We start from the raw sequence: 25791 nt of genomic DNA, 5'->3' as shown, positions 1-25791 counted from the left end.
GACTTCTTCCCAGGGTCTTTTCTGCTCATTCAAGTCTAAAGTTCTCTCTCCCTTCCCTAAGATCATATCAATCAAGTAAGAGAGTTGGTTTCTCTAATTCTATACCTGTGGCAGACATTGCTACCCAATCCCAGCAGTTCTCAAAAGTCTTCCCCACACAGCTATTACCAATTCATTAGAAATGGAGCACAAAGACTGGGACATTGTGCTGTACACCAGAAACTGACACACTATAATTGACTGTACTTCAATTAAAAGAGAGAGAGAGAGAGAGAGAGAGAGAGAGAGAGAGAGAGAGAGAGAGAGAGAGAGAGAGAAAGAAAGAAAGAAAGAAAGAAAGAAAGGAAGGAAGGAAGGAAGGAAGGAAGGAAGGAAGGAAGGAAGGAAGGAAGCATAAAATGAAAGCTATTTGCTATCAAATGCATTTAACATTCCATTAATAAGCTATCTTGTTTCAAAATTATCCTTTGCAGAATAATAGCCTAGGAAAACAATGAAAACAGGATAACAAAATAATGATTGGGCATTAAATATGTATAAGACATGGTGTCAATTCTGGAGAGATATGATGATGAATAAGACATAATCTATTACTATGTTCTAACGGCAAGGGGAAATCTTAGATACAGGATAATTTGTAAATAAGGTAAATCAGAGGTCATATACCATCATTAATGCAAACCAAAAGTCATATATACCAGCATTCCTTAGGATTTACTGGTCTGGGATTCCAGACCTAAAATAAGCCCTGATTTTCCAGCTGTGTGACCTTGAGTAAGTCAATAAACTTGAACCTCAGTAATCTTCCCTATACAATAAGAAGACAAACAGAAATCCATTCAAGCACTACAATGGTTTTCTATAAAATTACTCAATTTTCTATACCAAGGCAGGAAAAACTACCATTAACTTCTGAATTACTATTTAATAAATCTTTATTTGTCCTATGATTGAAAAACTTGCCTTAAAATAAGAATTTACTAATTTAATAAAAATATTAAAACAGGCTTTTTCAAAAAATTGACATTTCTGCCAGCAGAACAAGTAAAAATGTAATGTAGCATCCCTAAAGAATACCTTGTTTTAAAATGTGGTCTTATCTGTCAGATTATGCACAGCATTATTATACAGAACTATTAGTGCATGTAGATACCTTATGAATGAATTTCAAAAATACATCAAGCACTTGAGAAGGATTTAAGCCCTCTCAGAAGAAATACTTAAGAATATGCAAATACCCTCAACTGAATCAAGTTGAACAGATGTGACTATCCCAAACAATACAAGTGTTCTTTCCCTGGTCGCTACTGTCAATCAAAGAATAAGATTAAGGTCCAAGGTTCCGACAATGTGCAAAATGAAAAAGTATGATCAGCGAGTATCAATTTATTACACTGATATGAACAATAATCTCTTATTGTACCTTTAGAATAGCTAACAACTATTACATATAATATAGGATTTAAAGCCTCTGTTTTGAAAGCATGACATACAAATTGCTACATATTATTTTCAGATTTGTTAAACAAATTTGTTCCACAAAATGACATTCATCTCTTAACAGTAATTATTTAATTTTATAACCAAATAATCAAACTATAAAAATTAAGATAACTTGGAAATGAGCATAATTTTGAAAGCGTAGTTTACCTAGTTTAAGGATGATTCCTGCAAAATCTAGTTTTGCTGATTAACATTCTGTGTATTTCATTTTTTAGATAAAAAGTATGTAGGAAAGTTTTCTACTGAACTCAGAGGATTTTTAAGTTTTTGGTATATTGGTGTATCTGAAACAAAAGGAAATAAAAGCTACTAAATTCTAAATACAATAGAATTAGCTGTATCACTTAATTAAGCAATTACTTGCTCAGCAACAATGAAAACAGACCTTTGATAAGGTCTGGGCAGGTGAGTAGAACAGAGCTCTTTTGAGTCTACAATATCCATTCCTAAAATTAACGTAGGATCTCACTGAGAGTCTGTATCCTTGATGGGAAAGGGGGTCTAAATGGTGTTTCTAGTAATTCTTCACCCAGCTGAGTTATTGTTTTCCTCTTTAAAATTAGCTATCATATAGAAAATATATTTTTTAAAAGAATATTAATGAGAACAACATAAGGCTCTCTCATGGCTGTAACCCCAGCTCCACGAAACTTCACTTTCTATAATCATCAAGTCTATTATCTTTACCCACCCAAAATTGCTTTCATTACTATCATCAGTCCTATAAAGACAAATGAAATAACTGATTGCATTGCTATGTCTTTCATATCCTATGGGCCATCGTTAAAGGACTAACTAAGGGTCATCCTGGCAAGAGAGTTTAGAGAGAATTACTGTTATTGTTATCAGAGTCCTAATGCTATTTCATGTTACATGTTCATGTTGGACAAGATGAGAGAAATAAGAGGAAAAACAGTAAGAGGAACACTTAAAGAAAGTAAGTTAGATGACAGAAGTCAGTAAGAAGTGAGTGTTTACATTTGTCTAAGATAAACTGTCTCTGGGCCTATGTTTATACCTTTGTTTGTATGTGAATCTGGCACAAGTATTTTGAAAATTATTTCAAAATCCCTAAGGCAGAAGTTCTTAAACTTTAGAGCTTATTAAAAAACAAAAATAAAACTAGGAGAGCTTTAGATAATTTAGATATCTGGATCCCACCTCTAGAAATCCTAAATTAGAAAAACTAGAGATGGGCTCAGGAATCTGATGCATTTCTAAAAATAGTAAGTCCCTCCCCTCCCCACTCCCATCCTGCCCCTCCCACAAACACACCCCTACCACCAGGTGATTCTGATCCAGTTAACCTAAAATCACATTTTCAGAAATACCTTCCCTAAAGAGATTCTAACATAAAATTATTTTACTTAAGAAATCTCAATCTCATTTTTCATAACTATTCTATGTTATAAAAAAGACTTAGCTATATATTTCCATTTCTTTGAAATCCAGCTTAATGTAGCTGTAATCAGACAAATCTAGATTAGAATGTGACACCAGCACTTATTCACTGGTTAATCTCTGGCATATTTCTTCAGGTATTTGAGTCTCAGTTTCACACTCTCAGATTGGCAAGTATTTTTAAAAGCTGGACAATACCAAGTGTTAGTAAGAATGAGGAACACAAAATTATAAACTGACTATACTTCAATAAAAAAAAATATATATATATATATAAAGAATGAGGAGCAGTGCAAATTCTCTTAACATTGCTGGAGAGAGTTTCAACTGATATAGCCACCTTGGAAAGCAATTTGACTTTACCTTGTTAAGTTCAACATGTGAATACCTTATGACTCAGCAATGATTTCCACCCTAGAAATATGTCCTCAAGAAATTCTTGCAGTAATATGAAAATATCTACCAGAGCTTTTAGCATATAGTAGGTGTTTAATAAATAGCATTATTAATATTTATGGACCATTTAACCTGCTTTATTACACTAGTATTATAAACAGTCCATCCAGGATCACCAATCTTGAAAAGGGGAAAATAAATAAATGCATAATCAGTGAAGGATGTTTGTTTTAAAGTAATGTAGTTACATTATTGAAATTCATGCACAGACCCCCTTATACTTTCATCATACCTGAAATGAATACTCTACCTCAGTGTACACTTGTTGCCATGGGAGTGCTAACAATACAAGCAACAGGTGAATAAATGTTTACTGTGTATAGCATAAAAGGAAAAAGATTGACAGCTTTTCTAATTAGGAATGAACTAATACATTCTCATGAGACTCAGGACTTTTTAAAAAATATTTTTAAACATTATAGATTTTACCAAAAAAAAAAAAGTAGCTAATCTCACCAAGTTTACCCTCCTAAAATTAACAACATGATATGTAATATAATGGTAGCAAGACATGTAGTTAAATGGGGTATTCTTTAGTTCATTGTATAAGAATTTGGAGAGAACATCTCTTGTCCACATTATTCAAGTTAGGGTCTTCTTACAGAAATAGTTCATTGTATAATATCCCATTCATTATGAACCCCAAGATAAATACAATTAACATAATGCCTCTCATTAAAATAGTTGACTGATTTTTCTCTACCTATTAAAATGTCACATAAAATAAGCCATGTGCTAGAAATTTAACTCTCCCATATAAGAGAACTGGGGGTGGGCCTAAGGAGAGAAGGAGCCTACTTAGATTTTATAATTTTTTCAGAGCTTTATTACATAGAATGCTCTAAAAAATTCTGTCATGTACTAGTAATACCTTAATTATCATGTTTTAATAACACACTGAAAATTAATGGCATTATCATTTGAGTTTTTAAAAAATTGTGAAATACATCACACATGCTAAAGTATAAAACATACAAATACTATTTCATGAATAGTAAAATGAACATCCTGTACCCACCATCCTGCTTAACAGAACAATACCAGCACCTTAAATTCCTCCTGTCCCCTCCCAAATTGCATTCCCCCATTTCTTCCTCCAGAAGAGACTTGCATCCTGAATTTTGGGTTACCCCTTTCCTCCCTCTCTTCAAAAAAGAATACTACATATGTATGCATTCCTAATGATTATATTACAGATGAATGAATAAAGATGATGTGGGATATCCATACAATGGACTATTCACCTTAAAGAGAATGAAATTCTGACACATGCTACATCATGGACAACGCTTGAGAATATTATACTAGGAGAAATAAGTCAGACACCAAAGGACAGATACTGTATGATTACACTTATATGAGAAACAGGCAAATTTATAGAGACAGAAAGTAGAACAGAGATTACCAGGTATTGAGAGGAGGGGAGATAAAGAGTTATTGTTTAATGGGTAAAGAGTTTGTGTTTGGGATGATGAAAAAGTCCCAGAAACAGGTGGTCACAAAGGTTATGCAATATTGTGAGTATACTTAATGCCACAAATTGTACAATTAAAAATGTTTAAAATGGTAAATTTTATGTTATGCATATTTTACTACAACAAAAAATGAGAAAAATACATTGTGTAGTTCTGCATGTTTTTATCTTTGTATAATGAAATAACATTAACATTTTTGTAAGTTGTTTCTTGTGTTGAATATTAAATTCTTGATATTCATCTATGCAGATGTGTACAGCTGTAATTCATTAAATTTCATTGCTCCTAGTATTCCATTATATGAATATTCTACAGTTTACCTAACCATTTTACTGTTGATGGACATGGTTGCTTGAGGTTTAATTATTTATTTGGAATTATTAACAATGCTATCAATATTCTGTCTATATCCTAGTGCACATGTGTAATAGCTTGCCTAGGACATATTTCTAGAATGGCTCATAGCATATGTACATGTTCAACTTCACACCAGAAAATGTCAAATTGTAATCCAAAGTGGCTTTATTAATTTACATGCCCTAAGTGTTTCCATTGCTCCACATTTTACCAACACTTGGTATTTTCTTTTTCATTTTTGCCAATCTTGAGATGTTACCTCATTACATTCTAAACTGCATCTCCCTGATTACTAATGACATTGATTATCCTTTCATAGTTTATTGGCCATGTGTTTCCTCTTCTGTGAAATCTTTTGTACTTTTTCCTACTGTGCTATTTATCTTTTGGTTACTGACTAATTACATATGCACTCTGATACTGAATCCACTGTCACTTACATGTGCTATAAATACCTTCTTCCAGTTTTTAGCTTGTACCTTCACTCTCTAAAAAATCTTTTGAATGAACCCAATTTCTTAATTTTAATGTGAAGTCAACCTTTTCCTTTACGAGTTGTGCTTTTGTACTTTTTTGAGAAAATATTAACCCTGAGGTCATAAAGCTATTCTCCCTTTCCCTCAAAACTTATATACCTCTGCTTTTCATATTTAAGAGTCCTTGCCACCTGGAATTAATTTTTGCATAAGTTTTCAGAGAGGAATCCAATTTCAGTTTTTAAAAATTTATAAATAAATAATTATTGCAGCACTATTATTAAATAATTCATGTATATCCCTCCTTTCTCCTATTTACAATGCCCACTCTATCAAAAATCTGGTTTGCATATACAAGTCTGTGTTCTCTAATTCTGTACCACAAGCCAATTCTAACCTCACAACAAGATAATATTGCCTTAACTACCAAAGCTTCATCTTTTGGGATAACTTAAGATTTTTTTAACCTTGAATCTATGCTGTGGTTAAAAGATTAATGTGGTAAATTAGTAGATTTTCTAAAATTAAAGCAACTCCACATTCCTGGGAAACATTACAAAAACATCCAAAGTTATCTGGGCCTGTTTTCTTTTGGGGAAGGTTTCTAATTACTGATGTAATTTCATTAATGATTACAGAAATATTCAGGTGTATAACATTTCCCTAAGTCAGTTTAGAAAGTATCCCCCCCACCTCAGAATTTATATGTTTCATCCAAGATCTCAAATTTGGTAACATAAAACTATTCAAAATATCTTTTATTATTTTAATCTCTGCAGAATCTGTAGTTTTGTACATTTTTTTACTCCCAGTACTATTTGGGCTTTCTCACACTCTATTGTTCCTAGATAGTGCTTGCTATAAATTCTCTTTTATTGGGCTTTCCAAATCAATGACTTTGGATTTGTTGATCCTTTGGAATGAATGTGTATTTCTATTTCAGTGGTTTCTGCTTCTTTATTATTTCCTTCCCCCTACTTTCCTCAGGTATATTCTGTTTTAACTCTTGAATTCTGAGCATTTCTTCTTTCCTGATGTAGAGTATTTAAGAGTATATATTTCTCTAAATACTACTTTAAATGTCTTACATTTTAGTATGAATTATTTTTGCTATTCTGTGAATATTTTCTAATTTTTCATTACAAGTTCTTAGACTCATGTTTATAAATTTTTTTCATCTATATGGAGTTTTTCTACTTTATGTAATTGATTACTATTTAATTGATTTACAATCACAGAATGTGATCTGTATAATGTCAAGTCTTCAAAATGTACTGACAACCTTTATGGCCTGATTCATGATCAATTTTCATAACTGTTTATGGGTCCTTAAAAGTATTTAACTGGTGTGCATACACTGCTGTTCACTTTACAACAGGATCATTTTTATGCAAAGTCACCTAATTGCACCAAACCATTATATTTCCTATGTGAAAAGGATAAGCAGAGCAGTAGAAATTTCAAGTGTGAGGTCATGGAACATTTTCCAAAGAACACAAATCAAGAAATAAATAAAGGAAAGAACTGAGAAGCTACTCACAGACTTCATTACAGTCCAGTCCTTTTACATAACCTCCCTTTATTTTAGAACTGGCACTTGTAAACAGCATACATCCAAAAAAATTTTTAATCCAGTCTGATAATCTCTGTCTTTTACTGGGTAGTTTGGGTGAACAATTCTGAAATGTTTCTAACGCTTTTTTAAAGCATGTAACAGGGTCTTGAGATAAAAACATTTCATTTCATTCAAACATGACTCATATGTTAACACATTTTTATGAAGAATAAGTATACTTTCTTCTATTAAGACTATTTTTTAGAGCAGTTTTAGGTGTATGACAAAACTGAGAGGGAGGTAAATAGATTTCCCATCTATCCCCTGCCCCCAGGATGCACAGCCTACCCTATTATCAATATTGCTCACTAAAATGGTACATCGTTTACCACAGGTGAACCTACACTGATGTATCATAATTACCCAAAGTCCATAGTTTAAGGGTTCTCTCGTGTGTTGTACATTTCGGACAAATTTATAGTGACATATATCCATCATTATGATATACAGACCATTTCACTGCCCTAAGCATCCTCTGTGCTCTCTGCCTGTTCGTCTCCTCCACTCCTCACCCTTGGCGACCACTGATCGTTTTACTGTCTCCATAGTTTTGCCTTCTCCAGAACATAGTATAGCTGGAATCATACACTAGGTAGCCTTTTCAGATTGGCTTCTTTCACTTAGTAATAGGCATTTAAGGTTCCCTCAGGGCTTTTCTTTTTAACACTGAATAATATTCTATTGTCTGTATGTACCACAGTTTATCCACTCATATGCTGAAGAACATCTTGGTTGCTTCCAAGTTTTGGCAATTTATGAATAAAGCTGCTATAAACATCCATGTGCAGGGTTTTGTGTGGACAACGGTTTTCAGTTCGTTTGAGTAAGTACCAAGGAGTGTGATTGCTGGATCATATGGTAAGAGTATATTTTGTTTTGTAAGAAACTGCCAAACTGTCCCAAAGTGGATGCACCATTTTGCATTCCCACCAGCAATGTATGAGAGTTCCTGTTGCTCCATATCCTCACCAGCATTGGGTGTGGTCAGTGTGACAGATTTTGGCCATTGTAATAGGTGGGTAGTGGTATCTCATTATTTTAATTTGCATTTCCCTAATAACATACGATGTGAATATCTTTTCATATGCCTATTTGCCATCTGTATATCCTCTTTGGTGAGGTGTCTCTTAGGGTTTTTGTCCCATTTTTAAAATTGAGCTTTTCTTACTGTTCTTTGTATATCTAGGATAACAGTCTTTTATCAGATAAGTCTTCTGCAAATATTTTCTCCCTGTCTGTGGTCTGCTTTCTCAATCTCTTGACACTGTCTTTAGTAAAACAAAGTTTTCAATTTTAATGAAGTCCAGCTTATCCATTATTTCTTTCTTGGATCATACCTTTCTTGTTGTATATAAAAAGGCAACATCCTACTAAAGGTCATCTAGGTTTCTCCTATGTTATCTCCTAGGAGTTTTATAATTTTGCATTTTACATTTAGGTCTATGATCCACTCTGAGTTAATTTGTGTGAAGGGTGTAAAGCGTCTGTCTAGATTCATTTTTTTGCATATGGATATCCAGTTGTTCCAGCACCATTTGTTGAAAAGACTATCTTTGCTCCTTGCGTTGTTCCTTTGTCAAAGATCAGTTCACTCTACTTATGGGGGCCTATTTCTATATTGATGTATCTGTCTATTCTTTTGCCAATACCATACTGTCTTGATTACTGTAGTTTGTAGTAAGCCTTGAATTCAGGTAGTATTGGTCCTCCAACCTTGTTCTTCTCTAATATTCTGTCGGCTCTTCTCAGTCTTTGCCTCTCCATATAAACTTTAAAATCTACTGATATCCACAAAATAACTTGCTAAGTCTTTCATTAGAATTGCATTGAATCTATAGATCAAGTTGGAAAGAAGTGACATTCTGACAATATTGAGTCTTTCTATCTATGAACATGGAAGATCTTTGCATTTATTTAGTTCTTCTTTGATTTCTTCATCAGAGTTTTATGGTATTCCTCACATAGATTTTGCACCTATTTTGTTAGATTAATATTTGAGTATTTCACTTTGGGTGTTCTAATATAAATGGAATTATGTTTTTAACTTCAAATTTACCTTGTTAATTGTTGGTATATAGAAAAGCAATTGACTTTTGTATATAAATCTTATATCCTACAACCTTGTTATAATCATTTATTAGTTCCACGAGTTTTTTTGTTGATTCTTTCAGACTTTCTACATAGAAGATCATGTATTCTGTGAACAAAGACAGTTTTATATCTTCCTTCACAATCTGTATACTTTTAATTTCCTTTTCTTCTCTTATTCAATCAGCAAGGACTTCCAGTACAATGTAGAAAAGTGGTGAAAGGGGACACATTTGACCTTAGTGGGAAAGCTTTGAGTTTCTCACCATCAAGTATGATGTTAGCTATAGCTATAGGGTTTTGTAGATATTCTTTATTAAGTTTAAGAAGTTCCCCTCTACTCCAGGTTGGCTGAGAGTTTTATCATTAATGGGTACTGGATTCTGTCAAATGCTTTTTCTGCATAAATTGACATATTCATATGATTTTTCTTTTTTAATCTGTTGATGTGATGAATTATATTAATTGATTTTCAAATACTGAACCAAGCTTGCATACCTACTTGGTGGTGTGGCATAAATCCCACTTGGTGGTGGTATATAATTCTTTTTATACTTTGTTAGGTTCAACGTGCTAATATTTTGTTGAGGATTTTTGCATCTATAGGAGTTATTGGTATTTAGTTTTCTTTTCTTGTAAGGTCTTTGGTTTGGGCATAGGGTCATGCTATCCATATAGAATGAGTTAAGAAGTATTCTTTCTGTTCCTAGCCTCTGAAAGAAACTGTAGAGAACTGGATAATTTCTTCCCTAAATATTTGGTAGAATTCATCAGTGAACCCATCTGGGCCTGTTGCTTTCTGTATACTCTCTATACAAAACAATTTAATGAGAAGATTGTCATTGTTTTACACTTTTACAAATCTATTAATGTGTTTCTTTCTCTAAAATCTCTTTAATATCTGGTTAGCAGACAACTAGATTCTCATATCTACTCTCATATTCAATCTGTGTGATATGTTGTTTTGGTTGAAATATATGAAGAAAATCTAGCCTCATACAGATACACAGTTGGAAAAGACAGGAGAATTTTAATGACATTTTCAGGTAATTTTGGGTCTTCTTTGATACTATATTGAAACTCCACAGTGGTAATTTCTTAAAAGTTAATACTAATGTGGAATCAGAAGCCATATCAATAAACTTTCTAAACTGTGTTAAATTAAAATTCAATGCTCCATCATGTATGTTGAATGAGTTTTTTACTCATGCATGATTTTGTAACATCATATGCTTTGGTCATTTGGAAAATACTAATTCTCTGAATTATGCAGCTATTACAAATGTTGACACATTTCATTATACAATACCAAAATAACCACATTTGCTTATATCACCACCTATTCCATCACATATATCTTTAAGTTTTGGGAAACTATCAAGCTTAATGTGGTGAGTATAAGTTTTTCAAAATTCTAATTTTCACTTGAAAAGTTGAATTGTATCACTGGCAATAAATAATTTCAGTCACTTACCTGTAAGTAGCAGGCCCACTGTGTTCAGTTTCAAGAAAATGTTTGCCAAATAAATACCAAGTGTGAATAACCGATTTGTTAGTTGTTTTTTCAAGTAAAAATGGTATTCCAGGATAAAAATGTGGTTAGTTTAGTATACAACTCAATCACACAAGTGTTTTTCTTTTAATAACTTTGTCCTTTGCAATGCAGTTTAACTTCTTTATGCGTACTTCCTATTTTGTCACAAAGAATATTAAAAAGATTGATACTCAAGGGGCAAAATTTAATAAAATTAATAGTCTTATTAGAACATCAAGAACATATTTAAAGGAAACCCATGTGAGGGCTAGAGCCTGGTTATAAATTTTCAAGGATGATATTGCTTCTATCCATTAATGTTAAGGATAGAAGAAACAATTTTGCTTATTATCTTCTGTGCAGTGTATTTATTTCTTTTTTGTTTTTACACTAATGGTACAGCTCTGAGATGTCAGCTTTGTGCAACAAGAGGATCTTATTAGACATTCCACTTTGGAATGGGAGGTGCTAGATGTTTTCTGTATCTTCATGCAGTGGTAAAAGCAGTAAATCACAGGTTCAGTAGAAACTTTCAGTGGGAACACTATGATGAATGCTTATCTTCTAGATGTCCTGCTTTCAACTTGTTTTTTTAAAAAAAACAAAACAAACCTTCCTTGGGTTCTCTCTGCGTCATTTTAGGAGTGCATTTATAAAATAACTTGGTTATATTTTACCCAAGTTTTTGGCTGTGTTTCCAATAGGAGAGTTACTCATGCTATCTAGTTCATCACATTGCCAGAAGGAAAATTCTTCATTTGAATTGGAGAAGAACAGAACTGAGCATTCTAATAAAGAAATAACCATCACAACAAAGTTCACTTGTCTCACATTGACCTAAGCTCTCCAATTCCGTAATTCTTAATGACTTACTAGGATTGTTTAAGAATTTATTTTATTGGAATTGTCTAGATATGAACCTGTGATCATCAGTGCAACTATGCCACTCTTCTTGTTTTATCTGTTTAGAAGTTATGTCTCAGGATCACCTTAAGCAGGTAGTAAGTACCTGATGATAAATCAATGCTTGCAGTACATACCCTCCAGAGTCTCATAGTCTAATACCTGATTCTGTTCATTCTTGTCATCAGAACCTTAAGTTCTATTCTGAGTCTGTACAACTGAACCAGGGCACCAAGAAATGAAGTGAAAGGCTGTGAGAATTCTGAACAGCATTCTAAAGACACATGACCAGACTAATGCTTAAAAGTCTCAGTTATTAGATGTTGACCTCTGTCTTATGACTATGTGAATTACTTCTCAGTAATGAATTAACACAACCAAGTATTTGTGTAAACATCCATTTCTCTACTGACTCAAATACCAAAACTGTCAAATGAGATAACGTAGAATTGGATGAGACTTTAGAAGTTTCTTAATCCAAGCTGTCACCCCAGTGCAAAAACACCTTATACCATCACTAATAGAGAGTTATCACATTTATTACACTCAAATTCAACCGAAAAACTTCCAAGACCTCGTTCTTTCTGACACAAAATAATTTGGTGTGCTACAATACCAAGGCCAACAATTTGGCTTTATTTATTCTACAAATACTTATCGAAAGCCTATTATGTGCCTGGCATTCACTCACTTAACTCTGTGAAAATACTTTAAACTTTATTTTAAAATGATAAAAAGTCAACCTAGAAGTCAAACTGTCCTAACATTTTCAAAATTGTGATTGCTAGTCCTTTGAGCTGTTACAAGCACCACATTTCTTGGGCCATGCTGAAAAGATCTTTGCTTCATCAGCAGACCAAAATGGAATACTACAGAATTTAATTTGGAGTCCATGGAGCAATTAAATGCTAAAGCAGACATGCCATAAGGAGCTCTCTCAACTACAAAGACTTAATTAGAAACCGTGTCAGCTAAAATAACCAACTTAGATGGTTGGATGGAAGAGAGTTTGGTAGCACAAATGTAAACTGAAAGAATCAACATTAAAAATCAGTTTAGATACGTACTTAAAACATTTATAAAAATTATTATACTGATTTTAGAATAAACTCTAAAATTCCTCTAAAAATATCTAAATAAAAAAACCTCAACCTTCTCAAAAAGAAGGAAGTTCCAGATGTACATAAAAATGCAAGTTAAAGCATTTAAGTGAAATATCTAAATAAGTTGTAAGTTGTCCAAATTAAAAAAAAATTATTAAAGTGACTCTAAAATCAAACCTACTATAAAATTGCTAAACCACAGTTTCTATCAATCCTTTTCCTATAATCCTAAAGAATGCCACTTAAGTTTACTCATACTATTATATGTAATACTTGTCATTTTCAATGTGTTAAACATATATTTAAAAATTTTTAAAACAAATTGGAAATGACAAGTATTACACTAATATTTCTTCCACTTTAAATATTTAATAACACTCCTCTTATGTCAGTAATATACTTAGAACACCAGTACGGATGCTGTGACAGATATGACTATATCAGTTTAACTTCAGGGGCAGTCAACTGTCTTGGATCAGAACTCACATGGAGGGAGCAATGTATCAGACAACTACACTCCAGTGGCAGCTCTTCTTTTATCTATAATGTGATCAACACTTGAGACACTGCTAATTGCACAGTGAATATAAAAACTGGGGTTTATTTGTAAAATGAGTAGCTTGTTAGTTAACAAGAGGAATGTTAGAAGTGAGTTTTCATTACTAAAATTAAATATCAAGGAATTGTGATTAGATAAAGTGTTTTATAGTTATTCTCCACTATTGAATAAGGTATAAAGATCCAGAAAGAACTACAGTTTTTACTTTTAGACATGGTACTCAGAGTTCCCTTAACAGTCCTGTATCTAGCCCTTGGTTTGGGAGCATTTCTGGTTGCCTGATGCAGACTAGAAGAGTAACTGAACTTTGCCTTGTGAATGCTGTGCATCTAGTTTTACTGAACCTTTCCTGCAAGGTGATGGCTGGAATGCCTAAATGAAAAGAGCTCAAAGCTTCCTGCGCGGGCCTTATAGAACAGGTTGTTACGAATTGTTTTGTGCCTGCATGTGAATGAATTTTTGTTTAAAAAAAAATCTGTATGTGACAGAATGTGGTCATTTCTTTATAATCTGGTAGTAAGGTTGCAAACACTTTGAAACTTTTTGGTGGCCACCACTATCTGCCAAAAAACTAAAACAAAAACCTCTAAGATTTACAAATAATCAACTTGGTTTAAGTCACTTCACAACAACTACATCTAGATTTTTTTTCCGGTGATACAGTTTATATTGTCTCTGGACACTTGTTAAATTTTAAAACACAATCCAATGGAAACAGTCCTGGATTTTTATATACCATGCAGCCAAAAATCACCATCCTCATAACATTAAAAAAAACTTTCTGATATTGACATTCCTAAAGGATCAATATAGATTTGGTGTTACAAATAGCATTAAAGAAACATAGGAAAGCTGGGTTATCTACTATCAGAGACATAATACACCATTTTAAAACATGAGGTAACTGAGATTTTTCAGGGACACCAGAATACACGAGGACAATCTAGGGTTAAAGTATCATTCATATAGCTTTAAAATTCAAGTATCACCACTGCCATCAGGACAAAAGGAACAAGGAACATTCAGTTTGTGCAAAGAAGTGGAAAACAGATGAAAGACCCAATTATGGGATGCACATGACTAGCATAAAAAAACTATTGAGTACTTGAGTTTTTCTAAGATACAGATAGCATATTTTCACCTCTGTGTGATGAAAGAGCGTCTTTGCATTCTGCCACATGAGGACTTTTAAAGTGGTGAATATATGCCTGAATTTGAATGTGGTGAATGCTAAAGGAGATGTGGTGGCCATACAGGATGCTTCATCTCCTCCTTCAGGTAGTTATTTTAGTGACTCTTATGGCCAACTCCAAACCTACTTGAAGGGTATGGATAAAATACCATTGTTAGAATATATACTTCTTTTCTTGTACTTCCAGACTCTGGTGCCATGGAACATAGTTTTCACAAACATTTGCTTGAGTTTGAACCAAATGTATTAAGTATTTTTAAAAGTTATTTTCTGCCTACAGGTAACTAAAATAATATTAAAAGTGAGGGTAAAGAAGTATCTAGTCCTCATATTGAAGCCCTAACTTCATAGCTTCCAGTATAATTAAATACTTAGATAAATATTTTTGAGTGTTGATGTTGAGCTTGCTTCAGGGCAAGTTGCAGAATCTACTTTCTTTAGATTAAAAAAAATCATATAGATAATTACCATAGTTTTCTGTGATGTTTTAGGTACAGATTTGCCTAAGAGCATGAAGGTTGGTAGATGACTTCTTAAAGTACTTTTCAGCTCCAGGGTGATAAAAATATCTTAAACTTTCTGAAGTTGAAAAGTCATAATTAACCATTACATTTTAAAATTGAACGGTCGCATACAGTTAAGGTGTAATTCTCTAAAATACAGCAGCAAAAAAAGAGGTAATATAAAGATCAATTAATATTTTCAGCCACAAGTCAGAAATATTGTGAAAATGCAAGATTCAACACCTCAAATTACCACCATTTTAAATAAATAATTTATCTGATTACAGAGCACTTCAATAAGCAATAATGGATAACACAAGGTTTGTGTGGTGTATCTACTACACAGCTCTCTATAAGCATTGTAGAACCTGCCCAATCCTAATCACATGTAGTGTTCATTTCTTTCAAGTATTTAACAGAAAGCTTGAAGACCATTTTTCACACATACAAGAGACTTGAGAGACCATATGACTACATATCACTCAGACCTTTCCCTGTGGTGAAAACGGTCAAACTTTCTCAGATTGTGGATTTCTGTAATTCTAACTGCTGCTTAAGTCAGATCAATAACAACAAAACTGACTGTAATGATAACTTAACACTTCCCACATGTTGAGTACCGCTCTAAGCACGTGTTAATGTACAACACTCCTATGAAATAGGTATGTTATTATTCTTCTCTTACAGATAAGTAAACTGAGGTACAGAAAGGTTCATCAACTTTCCCTGGACTATACAGCTAGGAATGTCCAAAGCCTGTACTCCTAACTACTACAACCACTATACAAAAAGAGGCTTTAGAAGAAGCAGACAATTGGCTGCACCTGGCAGTTCGCTATTAAAAAAGAATTGAGATTTTCACAGATAATTATTTTTCTATGAAATAAAAATTACCTTTCAATTCCACTTACATCTCCCTCCATATTTCCATATATTCCAGACATCCTTTATTTAAAAAAATGACCTATGTTTTCACACCAGTTGCTCCAACAGCACTAACAAAGTTAATAACCATTTTTATCATTTGTTTAGTGACCTAATTTGAGTTAATTATCTGATCTTCGTTAACATCTTGTTAAATAAGTGAGGCTGATGCAATTACCACTGTTTTCAGATGAGGAAGGAAACTTAGGCCCAGGAAGTTTAAACTTGCTACAAGTTTATCAACAAATACCTAGAAGAGTTTAAATTCTATCATCAGTTCTACTATGGTTTTCATTTGCAGATTTGTGTTTGTTTTTCATTTTTTTGAGGTAGATGTAGGATGAGAAGAGCTCGTGTCTAGGTATCCTCCATCCACTATTAAAAAGACAAGAGGCTTGCCTGTTATGCAAAATGAGTTATGTTAAAGTTAAATGAAATGAACTTGGTTAGTCCTTCACATATTAGCAGCACACTTGGCTAGCATATATTTATTTATTCATAAACATATCAGCAAAGTTAAGGGCCCTACAATGTAGTATCTTTAAAACAAAAGTTTTAAATAGACTTTTACTTGGAGAACATTATCTAGCAAAGGTTATTTCAGGTTAACTATTGATAAAAATTTCAATTCAGTTCCTTTCGCTTTTACGCAATTATTACCATTCTATGGGAAGAGCTTTCTGCCAATCAAATTGTGCCCGTAGGGCTGTGTCTGGTGTGGTGCCCAGTACCATTATTGGTGCTAAATTATAACACAAGCAACAACAACTACCACCAGGTTACTGCATGCAAAGTGACCTGACCCAACAGCCATGCATAGCCAGGAGTCAGAGGAACTGTAAGCAGTATTTGAGCACTTCTTTTAGAAACCAATAGCAGTTTGCATATGATGTTTACATGCTCATATTTTAACAGTCAGAATACATTCTTGCATAGGACAAAAGAGGAATGGTTATCTAGTTAGGTTTTCCTAAATGCTTGTCTCTTGTTAGGAAAACAGGATCCTTTCACAAGGCTCAGAAGTTTCACAGGAGCTAGGGAAGATAAAACTAGGGAAGTGCACCTCTATTCATTGATTTAAAAAATACGTATGCATGTATGTATGTGTATTTCCGGAGATGGGGAGGGGTGGGGAGGAGAGAACTTAGAAGACAAAGGAAAAGATCTGCCTCTGCCTGTTCTTAGAATTTAGAAAAGGTCCCAAGTCACGAAAAAAGGTATTCAAGAAAGATAAAAATTTGAACTTCATTAAGTTCATAACAAAACATGCAATCCTTAGGTTTTATTTACAGGGTTTTTGAGAAGATCAAGTAACAAAAAATATATGAAAGTGCTTTGTAAGTGGTACGTGCTATAGAATTCAAAGTATTAAATTGCAACAGGACTTTGAATAAGCCATGATTCATTTGTGACTAAAACTTTACATTTAAAAACTCTAACAATGAAAATTATAAGTCTTATGTGGGGAAAAATAATAACATAGTAAAAAATTTGCAGTGTTTCTTATATACTTCAAAATTATCAATGTATATGGTTAAATGAAAAAAGCAAGGTATCAATATTATTATGCTCTTACACTGCCATGTGTTTTTCTGGAGATATATCTAGGAAACCTAAAATTAAGTTCTCTGAGGAAAAGAAAAGAGTAGGGAGACAGACTTACTTTTTACTTTTCTGTATTAGTTGTTTTTTTTTTTAACCTTTGGCCATCTATTCCTTTTCAAAAGAAAAAATAATTTCAAAAACTAATAAAAAAAGAGGAAATTTTCCACTTTCCTGTTTTACTACTGAAAGCTTAGTAAAATTAATTTCAAGGAAAAATTCAAGCTTATGCAAAATTTTTGAAAAGATGTTATGTAAAACATTACATTAAAAAAAAGTAAAACAGAGATTTAACATTTGTTTTTCTAGTTTCTCAAACCACCCTGTCCTCCACAAAGAGCTGAATGTAGTTTTTCAGTTCATAGGAATGGCATGGGTAACTTCAGTATCAGAATTCATGTTCATTTGCATGACTACTACTGCCTTCTGTATTTAAAAAAATTAACTTCAAATATGTGGGGCATTAAGTAAATATAGGCTTAAGTTTCTTAAAACAATTCTTATTTCGCTGTTTTTGAAGTAGTTTAGTTATCTTATTTTAAGGAAGAAAACTCCCTATACATAAAAATTCAGGGAAAGAAAATGTTCTGTGATCATGACATTTCAATGGCAAACCCCAATATTTCTAATAAGTTTGATCAGTTCTTTCTTGTTTAAAATGTTAATAATATGATAGCCTAAAGACATGGAAATGTAGAAATTAAAAATTATATTTCTTCATTTAAAATCAGGAATATACTGATTCCTTAGAAAACAGTACAGTGCCATGAACAATATATTTTATACATGTTACTTGATAAAGTTAAAAAAGAAAGTTATCAATACATTGTATTATATATTCTGTTAAATGAAAAACAACTAGTACAGGCACTGAAACAGGAAACATATAACCATATTTATTTTTTGATACCTGATTAGGCAGAATAACAGAGTAAATCCTACTGACTGTACATACTAAGAAAGGAGACACCAGATTCTCAGAGTACAGTCAGTTTGCCTCACAAAGCACTTTATACCTAGAATGTGAAAACAATAGCTCTTACGACAACCAAAAAAAAAAAAAAAAAAAAAAAAACCAATTCAAAGATAACCTAGTGGTCTTGATTGACAAGACCAATATTCCTATTGTGAAGGCAGGAATCCTGACTTAACTTTAGAGATAAAATTGGCTTTTCAGAACAGCAGAAATTAACAAAGGTAATTCATATAAGGCTGAGAAGGAAGATTCAGACAGGGTCACACAGTTTCACACGTATTTCCAAGCAATGTCCAAACAAGCTGTTTCAAAAGGACTAAAATCAGTACTAGAATCTCTAGAAATAACTGATCTACCCTATTAAAAGTCAAGTCCTAAAATTAAATACCAAGCTCCATTTTTATCATGATAACCACTTTAAATTGGAATTATCTACCAGTAAACAATGGAGAATGGAGATGAATTACCTTGAAGAGGTTTGTTGGGAAAAGAGAGAAAAAGACCAGTTGAGTCAAGAAGGAGCAGAAGGATGGAAAAGATTGACATTTCACAATTTGTTATTTCTCTTTACATTACTTTAAGAGTCCTTTGAGAAGAATGTTAAAATCTTAAAGCATAAAATCCATCGAGTCAAATTTATGCTATGCCTGTTCTATTTTTTTAAGATCAAAATCTTTATGCCCTGCTACTATCTATTAGAGAAGGACAGAAAACCTACTTTTTATGAAGGTCCACTGACCCACTGGGAAAAAATTAAAACAGAAGAAAAGACAATTACTTACGGTTATACAGATTTTTTTTTAATGAATTTGCATATTTTAAAGAGGAAAAATATAAAATTTTCCTAATCTGAATCTATGGTTTATTCAAACTTTAAATACCAAAAAGAGGCAAAGAATAGATTTTAACAAGGAAGAAAAGTAGAATAGAATCAGAGAGCAGGAGTAGATGGCAAAGATGAGCTTGAGAGTTAGACCAGTACTGGAGGCAGTGGGTATACTGGTGAGCTTGATGGTAGAACTGTACTAATCCCACGAGGAACTTTATTGAGAAGGAATCAGCAGGGGATGACTAGTATTTGTGGTTCTACAGTGCTGCTGGCTAGGCACATACAATTTGAATTGGAGATTCAATACCTGTTGTTTGAAGTCGGTAAATCATGAAGTAGTCATGAAATAGAGTACAAATATATCATCTAGAACTAGAAGCACGAAGGGAACCACCAGAAGAATTAGAATCTGAAGCAACTGTAAGAAGCTGCCTCAAGGGAGTGAGCTGGAGGTAGAAAGAGAGGGGCAGGAGAATGTTGATTTTCAGTTAAAGTTGTCCCGTACTGTTTGATTTGTTATCGTGTGCCTGCATTGAAAAAAATAAAAACATAATTTTTAAACTCATAAACTAGAAAGGGCCTGACCTGTGTTAAAAGGTTTTCTGTTGTTTTTCATTTGTTTGTTTTTTGGTGTGTGTGTGGGTTTTTTTTTTTTTTTTGGTTTTTTTTTTTTTTTTTTTGGTTTTTTTGCTAATTCCATCAAAAGGTTCCTGTCAAAAACAGATTTGATTTTTTTTTCCTGTGTATACACACGTTAGTTACGGATGATTAGCAAAGCATTCATTCTTCTATTTGCTTTGGCTGAGAACTGACTTGTGCTGTGTTAGTGTTAAGGAAATATTTCACTTTATATGGAGAAGATATGAAGTGTTGCTTATTTAAATACACATAAGGTAAAAGAAAGGGCTTATACATGTTTTAGGCTCACAAACAATAAAAATATTTAAGTAGGCTGAAGTAGAATTTATCCAACTTAGAAACTAGAGAAAATGCTATCTACCTTTTCTCTCTTTATCCAAAATAGGCTTTGCGAACTTACATACTTAGTATTTTAATTTTGGTAGAATGGTTAAAAAGTTTATTTAAGGAGATTTGATATCAGATATGACAGAAGCAATCATGAACATTTTCTTTAATTTTGTAAATATGTAGAGATTTTCTTTAAATAAAATTTTTTAAAGAGTAAAAAGTAGCTATATTGCAAAATTAGAGTTCGTTGAATTTAAGGTATCTGAAAATAAGTACCCAAATTGAGCCTGACAAATAGTCACTTAAAACATCTTAACTTTTCAAATGCACAATGTTTAAATAATATTCACTTGTAAAAAAAGTTTTCACATATGAAGAATCAGTAAGAGATGCAAAACTATTCTGTCTTTTAATAATTTTTTATAAAAATCACTTTTCTAAATAAAACTACTTTATCCAGCTAATTAGAAATTCGAGTCATAGCAATTTAGTTTCTGGCAACACCTGTCTGATTTAAAAGGAAGGTAGTCAAAACCAGGAATATGATTTAAGCTATACTGTGACTGATTTTGAGTAGGCTTTTACTAATTGGGTCCAACAATATAGGGTGGGGTAAAGAAAAATAAAAGTATATAGGGGAGAAAAAACTGGATTATCTAGAAACTAGCCACTAAAGAAGAATAAAGGAAGGATTTGAAGTCAATTCTCCAATCCCCATTTTATTCCTAAATTGCTAATAACAGCAACTTATAAACAAAGAGTTAGACAGAGGTGGCAATTAGGAATGAGGGCAAGGATAAGAAATACTGCTGGCATATGATCTGGGTATCTAAGACTACTTGATAATATTGTAAAACTCCACAGAAAGCAAAACTTCAGATCCAGGGCTTAACTTCACAGACAGCTCCTCTGACTTTTTCCTCTCATTTTCCTTTCTTCCTAATGCATATGATTAACAACTACTGTGTTTTTTTTCAATCCCAGCTAAATCATACTCCTCTTTTATTCATTACAGTGAAGAATTTTTTAAAAATTTTAGTGTTTTCTATTTCTCCCTTCTTTCTTTAGTAGGTCACATGAAGCATAAAGCCATTATTTTCAAAATAAACATCACTACCAATTTAGACTTATTATTTTCAAGCTCCTGAAAGGCCTTTCTAACAAATTAAATTGAGCAATCTCAGATAGCTCCCTTCAATTTTATTTCATTTTTACCACACACACCCCCTACTCATCACTTTCATTTTATATTATCTACTTGTTGACATGAATCTATTGAAATCTACTTCTAAACTGAACTCTGAATCTAGTCACCAAAACTGTCCTTGAATCAACAAGACCATTCCAAAAAGCCTGAGTGAATGATGGGTTTTGTATAATAATCTGAAGCCCTACAGATTTTCACTAGGTCAAGCTATTGTTGGAGTGAATTCCAAAGAGACAGTCACTGCAAAGAGAATGGACGTCCACTCATAGCTCACACCTGGGGAGCAGTTCTTTGCATGGAGCTGCTTTTAATACTAATGAAAAAGTATCAGCTCTAAAAGCACTTCTACAAAAGCCTGAAAGTGATGTAGGTATAGTGCACATTTTAAATAGGAAATATAATAATGCTAATTATGAATTTAGTTTGCTCTAAATGCAAACAAGGAATAGCACCCTAAAAAATTATACAACATGCATATATTCAAAACAAAAAAGAACAATACTAAACTAAAATCAATCCTTTTATTAAAATGAGATTATGATTTTTTCTTTTTAATATTTCCAGTATTGTCTTTATGTTGGTTGTGTGATATGTTTAAAAGACCCACTAAGCTATAATAAAAAAGTAAGTCTAAAAGACAAAAAAAGTTGTACATATCAACTTTATTTGCACACTATTCTCTGCACCTGATCCACAGAATTTATCACAACAGGTGACTTCTTCAGGCATGAAACTAAGAATAGTGTAGGTATCAGGGTTTGAATGTCTTACTCCAAGTTTATTCAGAATGAACTCAAACTCCCATTTACCCATTTATCATATATTTATAAGTATATAGTATCTTGCTGAGTATTTTCTGTTTACAAAATAACATATACTCTTCCTGCCCGTACACAGCTGCCTAAATTTAGCAGGGAGAGACAAAAGTGTCACATGGAAAGTTAAATAACGAGAGAAGATAAAAAATTTTTTAAATCGACAAGTTTTGTATATGAATAAATGACAAATTCACTTTTCAAACACTCATTGAGAGGGTCTACTATTTGTAAAACATTATTCTAAGTGTGGAAATCAGTTAGGTACACTTAGAGATTTCTGTCACTCCAAAAACAAGCAAAAAATAGGATGTTTGGCAAAGGAAAAAGGAATAGGAATTACCAATCTATCTGAGCTACAGGACACTACTGGCTTACAGGGACAGATCTCATGTTAAGATACAATCATTCTATAACTCACATAACTGGAAATACATGCCCTATTCTTTAAATTGGCTTGCACAGCAGCATATGTGGCACTTTAATTAACTGTAGCAATTGACATAACTTAAAAGCAGAAATCTGAAATAATGGGCTGTAAGCAGTACTTGTAAGCCAGTATTAATCCAACTTTAACCTATATGTAACAAAGTATCCAATGTCGTATCTAGGTTGTAAGGAGAAGGCTGGATATAACACAAGTGAATTCAGAAATGCTGAAACAAAAATGCTTTATGAGCAAAGGTCTAATTGGTTAGCAATATGCAGAGAATGAGCATTGCTGCTGAGTATTATTTTTTGAATGCCAGGACAGAAATTTTTATAACAATAAAAATAACCCTATTTTGAAGGAATCTCTAGTTTAGTTATCTAAACTATCATCATAAATATTATTAAAGAACATCTGGATACTATTCAAATGATATTTATATACTTCTCTATTTTAATAATTTATAAAAAAAACTACATATTTTCATCATTCTATAAAGAAAATTTTAAATGGCCATTTGTATTATATTAAAAAGTCATTAAAAATTCATCTCTTACAAAGCTTAATTGAAACTAACTACAAATTTGTTATCTAACAAACTTGATAACATAACATTTAACAAACTTTTACACTTAGATATTTTAGATATTATAACTTACAATTTTAGACTAACTTTTAAAATGAAACTAAACCATTTCATAGCTTATTTTATTCAATAAATCTATTTGTTAAAAATATTAGCAAAGTTTACAATTAACTGAAATTTTAAACTTGAGTATGTAGCTACTATACAGACAAGATCCAAAACAGGTGATCTTATGCACTGAATTTAATGAATAAACCAGTTGTGGCTGCTGGATATTTTGGTCTTTCTTGTTTTGTTTTGTTTAATTACTATCAAATAACCTACCTCAGTAAAACTGATCTTTACCTAAAAAACTTCTGATTACACATATTTTTCTTATAATAAATCAAATTCTATTTTTCTAAAACAGCTGAATTATATTCTACTTGAAGAGATACAAAAAGCAAACACTTAAAATCATGTTATCTCAGTTGTACACATGAAACTTATGTTATAAACCAATGTTACCTCAATAAAAGATGAATTAAGAAAAAATTACATTATCACATACATGCAACTGCTTTACTTTGGTAGGCAGAACTTTAGCGTGGCAGCCAAGAAAATGAACAAAAGTGAGTAGTTTGCTACTAATTAGCAATATGACTTCAGGCTAGTTACAAGATCATGATACCTCAGTTTCCTTATCTGTAAAATGAGAGAGAACTTCATGATTTCTAAGCCTCCTTCCAACTCTAAATTTCTGTGATCTGCTTATTTGAATTAAGAAAACTACATCTGCATTAGAAAATCAGGTTCTAAAGTTATAGAATAATGTGATAGTGGGTTATAATTTAAAGAAAACAACAAAAATAGTACAACGCTAATTTGAAATATATTAACTATCAGAAAGCAATGCTCTCAAGTTAACTAAAAACCAGGGGCAATAACTGCATATGCTTGTGATCATTTGACGATGGTATAACAAGAAAGTTTACAAAACAAGATATTTTATTACGAATACCACTTGCAGAAATATTTAATTTTACTACAAAATCAGAAACTATCAACAAGTTACAAGAGAATTATACTGAAATATTTTACACCTTACTTTTGAAATAGAGTTCTGTTACACTCTGTAAAACTTATAGATAAAAATTAAAAATTACTTAAAATGAATGATCACTAAAACTATAATACAATCAAAGTGTGTATAGGGATAGATCCTTATTTCTTTTAATAACACTTTATCAGCCACATAATGCTTACATGAACTAACACTATTTTCTGTAAAATTGTGAAATTCTTAAAAGGTTTAATGTTCAAACATGCCATCAACAGGGATCTAATAAAATACAACTTTAAGTAAAGGCAAACAATTTATTTCCTATTACTAACCTGATACAGGTATTACTGGAATCCAATTTTCTTTCAAAGGTGTGTTTTTTCCAAAGAACATCCAACCACCCACACATTATTTAAAAAACAAAAGAAATTAAAAAAAAAAAAAACTTGGTTAGAAATTGTCCCAGGACTATATTTTGACATTTTTAGCAACCTGACAAACCACTCTGTTTGCTTTCTTCTGCCAATACAAATCAAGCCAAGAAGCAGTTTCTTCATTTATTTCATCCACAAAACTACACTATGTCAGGGTAAAGGTCAGTCATCAATAATACATGCTGTTGCTACAGATGAAATAAAAATGCTCATCTGGGCCCTGTTTCAAAGACTGACCCACTGTAACCTATTTAATAAGACCTATAAAATTAGGAGGATGTGGGAAGACCAACAAGTATAAAATACCCCTTCCCCACCAAACTTTGTTTGCCAACATTTTATAGCAAATTAAAGAAGGTCATTCTTAGAAAACTTCAGGTAGTCTTCACCAGAAAAGTGGATTTTTTTTTTCCCCTAGTAGCTTTAAGAATCTCATGTTTTAAAAAAAGTTTGCAGGAATGTTACCCTGCAGGCATCTATGACAGCATCACGAGGTTTCAGATTTAGTGTGGGTGGCTGGATAAAGTTGGACACTGATCAGTTTTGTGTATGCTGAAAGGCACCAGGCTGGAACAGTGTATTCAGCAATTGGGTATGAGATTGCCAGTGCAGTGGGATGGAAGATGTATGCATTGGCACTCCGTGTGGAACCAGTAGGCTTGCTGAAAAGGTTACTGCAGTCTTGACTTTGGCAGCTGTCTTATTTAAGTGATCATGAAGAGCTAAGAGTGAGAGCCAGAGTTATATCTATGAAGATTAGAAGTTGTGCATATTTGAGGCACTGCCTGTCCCTTAGAATATTAGGTCCTCAG

At 32.6% G+C, this 25791-nt stretch overlaps 1 protein-coding gene across 8 annotated transcripts in view; it reads right to left on the bottom strand.

Annotated features, from left to right (window-relative positions):
* EHBP1 (EH domain binding protein 1) overlaps positions 1 to 25791 on the bottom strand; it is a 281810-nt gene that overhangs the window by 171704 nt on the left and 84315 nt on the right. Inside the window, exon 1 of one of the 8 annotated variants that reach the window (XM_074341206.1) lies at positions 24878 to 24903. The exons of the other annotated variants lie outside the window; for them this stretch is intronic. The gene's annotated coding sequence lies outside the window, so the exon portion shown is untranslated. Of the gene's footprint in view, positions 1 to 24877; positions 24904 to 25791 lie in introns of those variants that run through there. 8 annotated transcript variants of the gene reach the window in all.

This window comes from Camelus bactrianus, chromosome 15 (genome assembly GCF_048773025.1).
Source record: "Camelus bactrianus isolate YW-2024 breed Bactrian camel chromosome 15, ASM4877302v1, whole genome shotgun sequence".
NCBI lineage: Eukaryota > Metazoa > Chordata > Mammalia > Artiodactyla > Camelidae > Camelus > Camelus bactrianus.
Note: the sequence above shows the minus strand (reverse complement) of the source record. Positions and strands in the feature narration are given on the sequence as shown.